The sequence below is a fragment of the Petromyzon marinus genome, chromosome 11, assembly GCF_048934315.1.
Source record: "Petromyzon marinus isolate PM22_M1 ecotype Great Lakes invasive population chromosome 11, UKy_Petmar_22M1.pri1.0, whole genome shotgun sequence".
NCBI lineage: Eukaryota > Metazoa > Chordata > Hyperoartia > Petromyzontiformes > Petromyzontidae > Petromyzon > Petromyzon marinus.
In genome coordinates, this window is record NC_133677.1 from 10,412,774 (window position 1) to 10,427,205 (window position 14,432).

A 14,432-nucleotide genomic window follows, 5' to 3' on the forward strand; every position below is an offset into this window, starting at 1 on the left:
GAATCCCCAAGTAACATCATTATCCATTATCTATCTACTGCTGGAAAAAGACCTACGTCACACCTCTGGCGTCCTCTGTCTCGTGCTACCACAATCTATCTCACTCACCCATGAACTGAAATGTATGATATATAGTGTATATATCGTGAAATCTAATACGCAAGTGTCCGTCTCGCTCTTTGCTTTCCAAACGTTACGTCGGAGGAAACCAAAAATGCTTCTCTTGCCCAGGACATTCGCGGAAAATTGCTGCCTTTCCAATTTAACAACATTTTGCCCTCGAAATTGCAATAAAGAACGTCCATATATGTTGAACCTTTTTTGCACCATACGTAGCCAACTGTGCTCATCGGAGGTGTGGAGGAAGGACAACAAACTAAACACAAAAAGCAGTTGTAAAGAAATTAGTTTTCAATCTATATTTAAAAGTACATACCTCCAGTGGCTTCCTAATATCAGAAGAAATATGAAATGCAAACCAGAAGGATGTCTGTCGTTTTAATGGTAGATCTTCCAATTAATTATTGAGTATTTATACACGTGGGAGAAAACCGGAGCACCCGGAAAAAAACACACACGTGTCAAGAGGCAACGCTCTATCTCCGTACAGATGGAAACAGATGGTGATTAGTCCACTTGTTGTACTGCCTTTAACTGGCGAGCCAAGGTATGGCACCTCAGCGCCCATGGAAAGGCAGTTTCACAACATTTGGAAGATGCATGTAGCCTGGATTACAGGCCACGTGCATGCAGGCACCACTGCCTGGCGTATCTTTAGTGCCACATCACAGGCCAATGGCTATACTTTAAAACAACATAGCATGATGTTACGTCTCAACTAAATGGCATCTAAACATTGGCACCCCCGGATATTTTCATAAGGTGAGTGTTGAGCACCTGCATACCACTCCCCGAGGCTAGGTTTTATTTGATATTTGATACACACTGTGAGCTGTATTTAATGTAACATATTGAATAACCTCTGGTGATTGAGATGTTGACATAACATATTTATACGTGATTCTAGAATTTGAATATTCGGCTTTTGGAGCAAGGAATCTGTCCCAAACTAATAGTGACACAGATGGAGAGATTAATAACATGGCTTCTGAAATAATATGCTATTGATGCGATGTGCTCCATCTGTCTGTTTTATGGAGTGATTGCATTGGTTTTTCAAGATCCAGGTACGATTCAATACAGTACACAAAATCCGTGATCTAATCCCATCTGTGAAGGAGGTCATGCCTGACATGCAATACCTTGGAGTCTACAAACTGAGTTGTGCCTGTGGTGGGTGTTACATTGGGGAAACGAAACGACATGTCTCGGACCGTGTTCGCGAACACAAGGCAGATCTGAAAGATGGCAGAACCAATACATCTTCCGTAGCTGACCATTGCTATAACGCCGTGGGCTCGCATGATATTGTTTTTTTCCGAGACCAAGATACTCTGCAAACCTTTGGGCTACTATCAAAGGGTTGTCAATGAAGATATATAAACATAGACAAAACTTCAACCGAGAAGATGGATACAAATTGAACAATCATTGAAAGAATGTTATCGACCAAGTAATGCCTTAACTTGTCGTTGTTTCCATCGTACCTGCCGGTTTACTGCTAGCCCCGCCCACGCCCCCCCCCAGCCTCACGTCCTCTCTCTGTTCTTCCACAACCTTACCACTTCTAGCCCCGCCCACTTTCCCCCCACCCAACCTCACGTCCTCTTCCCCTAGCGCTCACGCCTCCCCTCTCTCTCCCCCCTTGCCTCCTCCCCCCTCTCTTACCTATATAACCTCTTGCCACGGCAGCTCTCCCGCCGCCTTCAGCATTTTCTTGCTGTGGTTGTCCCACCTGATGAAGTTCGCTTGTGTCTTGCGATCGAAACGTCGTGATTTGTTTTATTTTACTGGTAGGAAACGTAGTGGACTGGAAGCCCAACCGGGATTAATCCACAGGAGGCAGGGGATTAATTGTGTATGTCTGTGGATGTCTGTCCACGTGGGAGGGGTGGGGCTGGGTGGAGAGGGGAGGGTAGGGAGGGGCTGGGTGGGGAGGGGCTGGGTGGGGAGGGTGGGAAGGGGCTGGGTGGGGAGGGTGGGGCTGGGTGGGGGGTGGGAGGGGTGGGGCTGGGTGGGTGGGGAGGGGCTGGTCACCCCGTGGTGCCCTTATATGGACTGGAAGCCCAACCGGGATTAATTCACAGGAGGCAGGGGATTAATTGTGTATGTCTGTGGATGTCTGTCCACGTGTATCCCGACACCCGGATATATAAAAACATCGCCACCTAGCGCCCATTTAAACTGGTACTGGTAGGAAACGTAGTGGACTGGAAGCCCAATCGGGATTAATTCTCACAGGAGGCAGGGGATTAATTGTGTATGTCTGTGGATGTCTGTCCATGTGTATCCAGACATTCGGATATAAAAAATGGGAGGGGTGGGGCTGGGTGGAGAGGGGAGGGTAGGGAGGGGCTGGGTGGGGAGGGGCTGGGTGGGGAGGGGAGGGTGGGGAGGGGCTGGGTGGGGAGGGTGGGGCTGGGTGGGGTGGGGGGTGGGAGGGGTGGGGCTGGGTGGGGAGGGGCTGGTCACCCCGTGGTGCCCTTATAAAACTCAACATTTAACCTACTTACGCCGGCTTGTGCCCGCCCTCACAGTCGGGCATATTTGTGGAATACACCACGTGGTGCCGCCGTTGACCCTGGCCACTGACCGAGCAACCAACGTTCCGACCAGCCCCCTCCGCAGGAATGTGTTATTTCTACCTACGTGATTTTACCGAAAGAATCAAAGAGTATGGATTCATGCAGTCATGAAAGCTTCAAATCAAGAGTAAAAGTATGGTAAAACAATGCCCGCGACTGAGTCTGGGTTGGAAGACCTTCATTCAGCCTTGGATTGAAAGGACTGTCAATTATTTATTCTTACGTGGTGTTATGTTTCGGTGTTTGGGTGTAATTGTCTGCAGTCCCTAACGTTCGGGGGCCACTTCATGGAGTCGTTCAGTAAAGCACTTGTTCATGTTGAAGCTTCTCTGCCTCTGGTCTGATTAAGGAGTGAGTCCGGGGTTGCTGTGGAGGGTCAAGACACAACAGTAAGGATGGTTTATCATAAAAAACAAGAAAAAAAATGCGTGTTTTATAACGACCGGGTAAGGCACAAACTGCTCCATGAATTTAGTCGCAACGGCATTTAGAAACAGAACTTGACTAGCTGCCGCAGGAATTGACATTTGAATAGCCTGAACTGTGTCCACCAACTGCTATGTTATTGCATCTGTGGGGGGACAATATGAACTCTTGCACATGTGCATTGGAAATCACGGTGCATTGGAGAGAGTGAAATAGTTGGCTGGCTTGGATATCTGTCAATGATTAGCTGCATATTTCCGACCGATGCATACAACAGATGCACGCGGTGCATGGGAGTAGTGTGCAATTCTTGAAGTACGATCATGCGTGTAGATTAAAGACTCCGCGATACCATGACTAGATTTGGGTAATCAGAACTTTACATAAATATATAGCATGCACTCTCCAACATAAAAAAGCAGTCCACGGTGGGTTTCGGACAAATTACGTTTCAAACCTGCTGAGGTAGCCTTCAAATTGCTTCTGTGGTGCAACACTGCCATTGTTCAAGGAGGGGTTTTTACCTGCATGGAAATCCTGTAAGTTAATCTGCGAATGCAAACTTATTTTTAATTAACATGCGGACACTGCTGTCATTATGGGTTGTGATTATACATACAGACAATAAACATGAGTGTATGTAGTTATCACACAGCAAATGTGTTTTAAAAAAACAGCATGGTATTATTAATAACATGGATGTGCATATAGATGTTTTTATTCATTGCCACTTAACCATTTAATCGTATATACCTTAACATGTTTAGACCTTAGCACAATCCGATCTCAACTCCAATTCACATTAGATATTAATTATTACATGTGCAACATACACTGTCCTGCAACTCTTCATTAATAGACATAAATCTGTTTCCAAGAACCAATAACTTAAAATGGTGTGCCTTGTGCTGCTGAAATTGGTTAGAACTCTGCTGACATTAATTGTGCAGCGAGCAGCTATCATATTTAATTGAATGATCAATAGTTATGTGCACATGCTTTGCTAATTACATTGGTCATAAACGATGTTGGCACTCTGCTAAGCCTTCCGTAGCCAGATGGGCTCAAATGGACAACCGGGCAATTTATAAAACTGACTTACAGGGTATTTTGTAAAATACTTGAAAAAAATATATGGGGGGGGGGGGGGTGGCAGCAGAAACTAATGTAAAGAAACTGCATAGACGAACATGTTAATTATTACATTTTATTTTGCTTGTGTTTAGTTAACCATTATTTAAACAATATTAAATACTTTAGGGTACAAAACAGTACAAGGAAAATAATTAACATATCTAAATATGGAAATCATTAAATGCGTGGCATCTGGAACTGACTCTGGCCTAATTCTTCACCATTCGAAAAACAAAAATGTGAAATATATTTGAATAGTTATTTTCTTTACAACAGAACTCGTAGCCTCATTTGGACGTGACCATCTGTCCATCCATCCGTCCAGCCAGCAAAACTTACTGGATCCAGCATGGCGCACACCATACCGTGTTGGGATGAGCATAAATGCATTTCAGGCTGAGTTCATCTAGAAGAGACACATCCTAGATCCACGAATGTGCACAGCACAGGATCAATTAATGGTAGGTTATAAGACGTGATAAATATCACGTCCCTTCTTAAATGTATGGGAAAGCATGCTGAAGGCTTGTAAGTGAAAAGGCACTCTTGGTGGGTTGCATTGATTTTTGTTACCGTTTGTGTAAAGTAGGCAGGCTTTTAATTAACTTTTTTTTTCTTCCTAACAGCATTCTAAATGTGCACATGTTACTCATTGTACCACAATTAAGCAACTAAGCAATCACAAAGCTCTCATTGTTTTACTTCAAGTAAAACTGCAGTACGTTTTAAACTTTGCCGGTAGCAATGATGAGTGTAACGATCATCAAAGTGTGAACCAGGACCTTTCAATTCACCCAAATGACGTGCACGTTTACTGAAATTAATTGATAAGTCTACATTGCAATGCGTCCTTGAAGAAGTATAAAGGCTTCTATTTAATGATGCTTGAACAAACATCACAGCTCTCTTCTTTCGGGTGTAATGACAGGGAAGTTCTAATCATATACATACCGCGTGAATTTTTTTTCCAGAGGAGTTTGAAAGCTGATCTTGTGTGATGGTAGGAAGTTGTACAAACGTAACATGCGTACCAAAACCTGAAGTCAGTGGTGCACGTACTTACAATGCTTATTTGATGCACTGATTTTGTTTCCAACCCAGGCAGTTGCTAAAATGTCACCTCTTGGCCTTGAACAGCAATGACCATATTGAAAAAGAATGCATTCCTCATGCCCTTCAACTGTGGACAAAATCATTTACCTCTTTCTAGATGGGCTGTGAATTGCACTTGGCATTCTAGACGCTTTGTATGGCAAGGTAATTCTGTCGACGACATTGCTTCCCACGTTGCACTTGGTGGAATGAATAAAAAAAGGGATAAGCTGTGAAATGGCAACAACTTTTGATTAAGTGGATCTTGAGGCTAAGGCACAAATAAGATAACGGAGCCTGTCTCCTTGGTCAGGGCATTCAGACCATGAACTAGGTGTCCCGACAGCTTAGCTTTTTAATTATATTCCTATATATCAGCACCGTGCCAGCAACATTTAATTTTTTTGTTCAAATGCCAGGCCACTACCACAGCTGTAAATCCTGTTTTCAAGTGTTGAGTTGTAGGTTCTCAACAGTCACCGTTGACCATTAGGCAAAAATAAATAAATGGCAGTTCAATGAATGTCACTGTTATGTAAGATGTCTGGACAGTGTGGAAGTGCAGAGCAATATTCTCTAGAGAGGCTCTTTAGAGCTCCCCATATCTGGACTTCTTGAGAATATCCGTTTGGGAACATGCTGTTAATTAAATAATGCTCTCATTCATTACCAGATGTCCATTTACTGTACTTTCTAAAGCTGGCCATAGTCAAGAGCTACATGTAAAAACTTGTTTTACTAGGTAAGGCCCACTTGAGCTATATTGCTCTTTTTCAGAAGTGACCAAGCCACAAACGATAGCTCAACGACCTGGCTCATGTGGACATTTATGGCAGCCAAATACTGTAAGCACATCTTTATAAATGTGGACGGAAAAACCGGAGGACCCAGAGAAAAATCCATTCAACCACGGGGGAGAACATGCAAACTCCAAATATACAGCCATCAAGGTCAGGATTGAACCCACGACCTCCTGTATACCAGGCGAGGTAGTTAACATCTCCTAGCCACCGTGATGATGATGAGAGAGAGAGACACACAAAGATACAACACACGACCTCCTGTATACCAAGCGAGGTAGTTAACATCTCGCCACTGCGGTGCCCTATAGTTTTTAATAATTGTAATAACTGATGGATTTTTATTAAAAATATATATTTTCTGTTCAATAGTTTCTCATTTATTGGCACACTCTTAAGAACCCACCAAAAATGAAAAGATATAAATTAACTCTCGTTTTTTTATGTGGCTGAGAGGTGTTGTAAATGTAAACTTTCAGCTGCACATCACAACACGATGGGTTATATTACTGTGCAGGTTTTAGGGCTTGTATTGTATAGCTCCCCGATGTGTTTGTTTTCTGGGTGTTGTTTGGCGTAATGTCCCTTAATGTCCCTTGTTTCGCTCCAGTTCCTGAAGAAGCCCCCAATACGTGAAGTGGAATGTCAAGCATTGTTCAACCCAAAAAGAGACAGCTAAACATGATAAACAAAGTCTAAAATTAACAGTGATGATTTTTATATTCTTGGTTCTTTCGGTAAAGTCACGTTGAAGGGAAACAATAAAATAATAAAATATATATAAAACAATAACATATTTTATTATTTTATTGTTTCCCTTCAACGTGACTTTTACCGAAAGAACCAAGAATATGAATCACTGCAGTCACGAAAGCTTTAAACCAAAATTTAGTGATGATTTTGTTTTCTTTTTACATTTTAAATAATATGCCCCTCTATAAACTTTTTTTTATCCACAAGGGTAGATAATAAGGTGCACAACTTTGTGGGAAGCCTTCAGGATTTGTGCTCTGCAGACTACTGGTCTATACAATAAAAGTGTGGGTTTTTCTCGGCTGAAATGTGTACTGTCCAGTGCTTGTTTGAGCAAGGAGGCTGGTTTAGCTCAACCTTTTTCAAGAAAACGGCAGTACACCTCACAGAAAAAGCACGTATTCGTGAAAAATGTTTCAAACATTAAATATTCATCTTTTATGTCGACTTTTGTCCAAAAAACTCTTGCTTTTCAACATTCCTATGTTCCTGATAAACCAAATCAATTGGCATATTTTCCCAATTTTTGACATCTAGATTTGATTGGCTCGGTTGGATAGTGGAGGGTTATAGGTAAACATTGCCATCATGCTTACACAATCTAACCCAAAATAAACTAATTATGAATCATAATCATCTATTGCACGTAGCATTTTGTGGATTTATTTTCAGAGGTATATATATTTAACAAAAATGTTTATTATATTAAAACAAATTGACACACCCTGTTCTTCTATTCGAAATGCGTGATATTTACGTGTTGTTTGATTAAAATAATAATAATGTACAACTCCTTGTCAATCTGATTATAAATATCTGCTTGCTGGATAAAGGCTGCCAGTTATTATTTAACATCTCTATAACAGTTGATTACGTTTTAAGTTGCTCACAATAAATGGGGAATACATTTGTAATGTTAATATGGCATTCAAGAAAAATGTAACATAGCATGAAGCGCCATGGTTATTCAAAACATAGAGGGAAGGAAATGTTTTTTTATGAAATAAGAAAATAGAATATTGAAAGCTCCCTCTACAGCAAATAAGCAGACACCAGTTTTACCAGCAGGGTTGAAGTATGGTCAAACATTTTCATGACCGACATATTATTTCATACCATAATGAAAAAATTATATCCTGCAATAACACGAATCAACACAACGAGAGGAGGGGAATGTGAAAGCAGATTTGATTAAGTTATGCAGAAAATAAGCCTGTCACAGTGGAGGCAAGTGCTCGGGTGCATGCTCAGAGACCTATGTTTTATTTACAATCCGTTAGCAATTATTAAATCTCCCCTTGAGGGCCTCGACCCAAGCTTTTGGCAAAGTACCGCATGACAGACGTGACGAATGGAAGCAGTGATTTGGACAGACACCGCTCAGGCGAAGGCAGCGTTGGTGTCACGATTGGCTGTGGAGGAGGTGAGGCGAGGAGGAGGAGAAGGCCACGAGGGGCAATGGGTGGTGAACTTGCCCAGGCCCCGAGCCTGGGAACCATTCTCGTCTGTGGGGCACGTGTTGCAGGTGAGGCCCAAAACTCTTCCCGATGAAATATCCACAGTGTGACGTGTGCGCCAACACGGTGCGTTTGTTTGAAGAACATGTAAAATGGCTTAATTACACTGTGCAACAAAATGTATATTTTTTTGGTTCCTGGGTAGTGTTATTTTCTAATTGCTTATGCCTTGAATGTACAGAAAATGGCTATTATACCCCACAAATGTTGCTTTTGTGACCAGGACAGTGATATTTTGAAATTTACCTATTTTCAATGAGAAAACGTATGCATGTGTCATTCCTTCACGTAAATTCCTGGTCACAAAAGCAAAGTTTGTGGGGAATAATAGCCATTTTCTATACTTTTGAGGCATAAGCTATTCGAAAATAACACTTACTACCCAGGAACAAAAATCATGTTACATAGTGTTATTTATGTAGAAATAAAAATGAAACTGTCCACGAGAACGATAAACCCATTCGCATTGACTGTTTTTTGTAATGGCTCAATTTATTTTCTAAACTTATCACGTTTACTCAGCCACATAATAAGATATGTGTTACAGGCTTTAGTCCAATCCTTTCCCCCCCACCACCCCCCTTAATCCAAGAATTATGTCTGGATGTCGTATTGCTGTTTCAAGATTATATTTTTTAAACGTCTGTACAGCATGGCTGTTATATTAACTTTTTTTCTTCAAATTATGTAAAATAGCTCTTAGTAATTACAGGAATCCTTTGGAACGATTTCATTGTACACTTTTACTGTAGAAATTGCAAATGCATTACATGCCATGTTGTAAACTTTAATTGAGATAAAAAAACACATTGCTGTGGAATACAATGATCGTTCAAGGCCGGTAATATAAACATATTTCTTTCCTTTCCAGATATACAACATGCAGAGACCTATACCTTCAGGATATCATCACCAATTGAAATAATAGCAAATATAGGTTACATTCTTAACAGTACATTATGTTAACTGTTAGTATGAATAAACAGTTTTATTATCGACTACGAGCCATTTTTGCAAAGCATTGCAACTGTTCAGTGAAAATTGCTTTGGCCTACATTTTCCTCCTCTTTCCTCCGATGATGGCCTTGCAAACGGGTTTGTACTTTTTGTGTACAACATAATTGCACAACACAAGCTGTCTCTATCAGAGTGGTCGATTTGCTCGGTGGTATCCTCTGGTAGGGAAGGGTCACCATTTTTCTGTCATGGCTCACTCACCATTTTTTTGTTACATTTACATTCGACAGTTGATGGGCATCGCCGTGTCTCAGTGTAATCCTGAGCAAACAGCGGCTGGAAGTTGTGACTGTCTCCCAGGCTTGAGGCATGGGAAGGCCACTTTGAGGCTCTGACCTTGAGTTGAGCTTCAGTGACAAAAGTTATGTTACTCTCAAGGTCTATACTTCCCCCCCCCCCCGCACACTTCGATTGAGAAGGCAACAAAAAATAAAATGGACGTCGCTATTCAAACTGTTCGGTCGCACACAATGTGCGAAGTTATATTCTCTCAACAGTCTAGTTTATAAAGGGTACATCGTAACAACAATTTATCAAATGTCGCACGTGTGGAGGAGAGGTGAATTGTTACACGCTGATTAGATACAAAGTGTCTGCTTACAGGAAAATGTCAATTCAAATCCATTCATTTGTCAACTTTCTGAACATTCCCCCAGTTTTACGAGGGCACCACAGCTTAGCGTCTGTTCGACACGGGTCCTGGTTGGACACGAAATTAGATCGCATGGTAACATGCTGAAGAGTCGACATGCCTCCTTGACCAACAACATGGAAAGGCCTGCGTCTAGCAGCGCATTGACAAAAGGACTGTCAATTAATTTAATTCACTGGGTTTATTACACATGGACAGGCATTGCGGCTATGGTGCAGAGGAATAAACTGGCTTACTCTGTTGGAAGTGTGTCAGGGGAATCTTAAACTCCAGTAAGCCACTCGTAGAACATGGCTCGCACTGTATTTTCCCTTTAATGGATTGCGAATATTTAAACGCCGTACATCATCACAGCTTTCCTTCTAGGGAAATTAATACACATACAGTAGGTGCAGCATTCTGTTATCAAACTTATACGTACTGCTAACTGAGATACAGTAATTGCACCCCAAATAATAACTGTTTCATAAGACCAAGTACATTATGGAAACATAGCAAACTATTACAATTTTGAAAATAATAGATAAAGTTCTAACTTATTTTTAGGATTGTAATTTGGTATTGATGATTTGATATATACACTTGCAATGACTACAGCATGGAAGCTACTACTGCATGAAGCTTTGCAGTGGATCCTCATCGTGCAGATACTGCAGATATTTTTGAACCAAAATGCCTCGTATATTAGCGCATTATTATTCGTTGCACTGAAAGTAATAATATCTATACTACCGCTATGATAAAGATCTATAAATACTTCAAAAAAAATACTGAGGCATTACACATATATACACTATATATTAAAATACTCAACGGATTTCTAAGACTGAAGCTCTCAATCAAACGTCGAGCCCGTTGCACAGCACACTGACTCAGTGTTGTCTTCATCTCTACAGGAGCTGGCTGTTTCAACGGGGTTTCCTGCACCTTTATACGAAGCAATGCTAATATATACATGTTTTGTGGGTCTGCCGTTGCCATTACGCTTCTGCATTGAACTCAGGCGTGGTCTAGTGTTGAACTCTAATATGTTGATATAGAGATATACAACAGTACCATATATAGAATGTCCATGTTTTTGGAATTCCTTTGTCACTCATCTACAGTATGGTTCCTTCCCTTCACTCCACCTCTTTATACCCCAATGAGATCAAAACGCAGAGCTTGACCTAACTTTATACCCCAATGAGACCAAAACGCAGAGCTTGACCTAACTTTATACCCCAATGAGACCAAAACGCAGAGCTTGACCTAACTTTATACCCCAATGAGACCAAAACGCAGAGCTTGACCTAACTTTATACCCCAATGAGACCAAAAGGCAGAGCTTGACCTAACTTTATACCCCAATGAGACCAAAACGCAGAGCTTACTTGCACCCTGACCTAACTTTTTACGGAGCCGCTTGCTCTCAATCACAGTAAAACCTTGGATTGCGAGCATAATTCGTTCCGGAAACGTGTTTGTAATCCAAAGCACTCGTATATCAAAGCACAACGTATATCAGTTGTGATCACGTGACGCTCGGCAGACAAAGCGTATACGTACTGCTACTCGTATTGCAAGACCTCGCTCGTTTATTAAATTAAATATTTATTTAAAATGTTTGCTCGTCTTGCAAAAACACTCGCAGACCAAGTTACCCGCAATCCAAGGTTTTACTGTATATTGCATTGGGATTTAAAAAAGATATTTTTTCTTGTTTTTGTTTGCGATCACCGAATACCTCGTTGGTTAATTTGTGCAGTTTTTCTTCATGACCCGTGAACTAGTTGTCTGCAATGTTCATGTTTTCTTTTGCTGTTGTTGCTGTGCTCACGCATTGCGGATCTCAAACGAGGCGAGAAACTTCCACAACGAGATTAGTCATGCAACAAATCAAATAAACTTAAACTCAAACTTAGATGCAACACAATTTTCTAGGCTCCATCAGTAGGCCTCCTTTGCCAGTACCAAAATGTAATAATAGGAGTTTTTCCCCTTTTTTTGGCAACAAAACTGAAACCTTTTTACAAGGATCCATGTCTGCATTAACCACAATACCTGCAGTCCAAATGGGAAAAACCCTATTATTATATTTTGGTACTGCCAAAGGAGGTTTAATGATGTAGATGCTCACCCCGAGCCCTCATTACTTTGATAGTGCATTGTCTTTGAGCTGTGTGACGCCTTCTGGCGTCATCTGGTCGAGCACCAATTGGGTCGAGGCTCAAAAGAAAGCTGTCCCTTGGTGTGGACCAATCAGTTTCAAGGACAATGCATATATTATCATAGTATGTTTTTTGTTGGCATTTTGACTGCAGGTATTGTGGTTAATGCAGACATGAATCCTTGTAAAAAGGTTTCAGTTTTGTTGCCAGAAAAAAGGGGAAAAACCCTATTATTAAATTTTCTAGGCTGTTTGTTAGTTGCTTTTACACGTCCTAAAAATGAGGTCCTCCGTATAACGATGCATACCAATAGCCGTGATTCTGTTAAATAAGCAACTGCAGTACGTATCTGACTGTCACATATGCACCCTGACCAATTAACCGCCCACACCAAGTACAGTATTTGTGCATGGTATTCCTATCATTTTCTATAGATGTTCATATATCCAATCTTTCCATGTAAAACCGCCTATACTCCAGTCCCCAGCGAGTCTGATGTATAAGTTATACTGTGTATGGGAACGCTTACCAAGGAATGTGGCAGTCTTTAAGCGTATTTTCAGTCAAATCCCAATTGATCACGCTCATAAACAATTGGTAGCGCGCTGTTTGACTATTTGAGAGGCACTGGCGTTCCAGTGTAAAGAGGCGGCATGTTTTAACACGCTCTATCTAACTCACTCACTGTTGTTGTTGTTGTATCCTCAAATCTTGTAACTCAATTTTAAGCCACTTATGTCATACTGATGACAATACTATATTTTAGTTATATATATAAAAAAAGTATTTTTAAACATTCATTTTTACATGTTATGTTTCGGCTTGGGTCTTATTGTCCACGCTCAACTAACGTTGGCTGTAAATCACCACGGCTCCTTACGTTGTGTCAAGCTTTGCGGCCACTTCCTGGAGTCGTGGAGTTCTGCCTTTGCTAGTACGGTACATTTAATTAAAGCGTGTTTAAAAAAAAAAGTATTTTAAAATATTACTTATTATTTATATAGACACAAACTCACTAATTAAAAATTAGGTGCGTTGAATGTCATAAATAGTTTATTGTACAAAAAAACCATGACTGGGTGAACAAAAATACCACCACCATCGTGGTGGTATCACTGAAAAATATAAAAATGACAATGTACTGCACTATAGAAACAGGACGGGAAGGATCAGTGGCGCAGTGGTAAGGGGCCGTCCATAAATGACGTCACGCACCTAGGGGATGAGGGGGGGGGGTCAGACGATGTGTGACGAGGGAGGGGGGGTTTGAGAAATGTGACGTCACATCAAAATGCGCAACTTTAAATAATATAGACAACACGTTCTACTTAATTAAATAGACTTTTTAAATAAATGTTTTCTCCTACAACATCGGAGTGCAGCGCCACATTAAATACGCACTACAATGACAATAGTTTAAAGCGATTTGAAGCATTTTCTATATATATTTTTGGGGGGAGGGGAGGGGGCAGAGCTTTGTGACGTCATATTTGAGGGGGGGGGGGTCTGACTTTTTGTGACGCCGTGTGACGAGGGGGAGGGGGCGGTCAAGAATCGTCCAAAATCGCGTGACGTCATTTATGGACGGCCCTTAAGGCCACGTGCTGCTCGCGATATGCCAACCAATCGTGGGCACACTGCTCTCACTCGCCCTTCATCAACATGCACTGACCGGCGTGGTGAAGTGCAGCGTGCCGGGGACACCTTCGTCGACGAGGGGATTGATTAAAGGGCAGTACATGATTAATTTTCTGACTCACCTAAATATGTGATGAGCCATTCAGGGCAAACTGCAAGTTAATAACGATGGCTCTGGTGAAGAAGGATTTTCAACCGCTGCTTGTACACAGTACCATTCGCACTGCGAGTTGTATGTACGTGTATGGACGGTTCAACTTCTTTCGCACCGTACGTAGCCAACCGTGCTAATCGGAGGCGGGGCGGGAAGGGCAAACATTTTTTTCCCATCGTACCCACATTCACAAATGCCACGAAAGTGATTTTGTAAAGACACCGCGTAATTAATTCGCAATCAAGAAATAAAGAATTGTGCAAGATTGCATGTAATTAAATTGAATGCCAGCGACTGTGCTTTGGACCTTAAAGTAAATATCAATAAGGAGACAGTCGCAAGCAAGCGCCCGCATTGCTGATTAAATAAAAGTCACGCATTAACCAGCAGTTCA

At 41.4% G+C, this 14,432-nt stretch overlaps 1 protein-coding gene across 1 annotated transcript in view; it reads right to left on the bottom strand.

Moving 5' to 3' along the window:
- LOC116941228 (heparan sulfate glucosamine 3-O-sulfotransferase 1-like) overlaps window positions 1-14,432 on the bottom strand; it is a 233,057-nt gene that overhangs the window by 57,206 nt on the left and 161,419 nt on the right. The window lies entirely within an intron of this gene.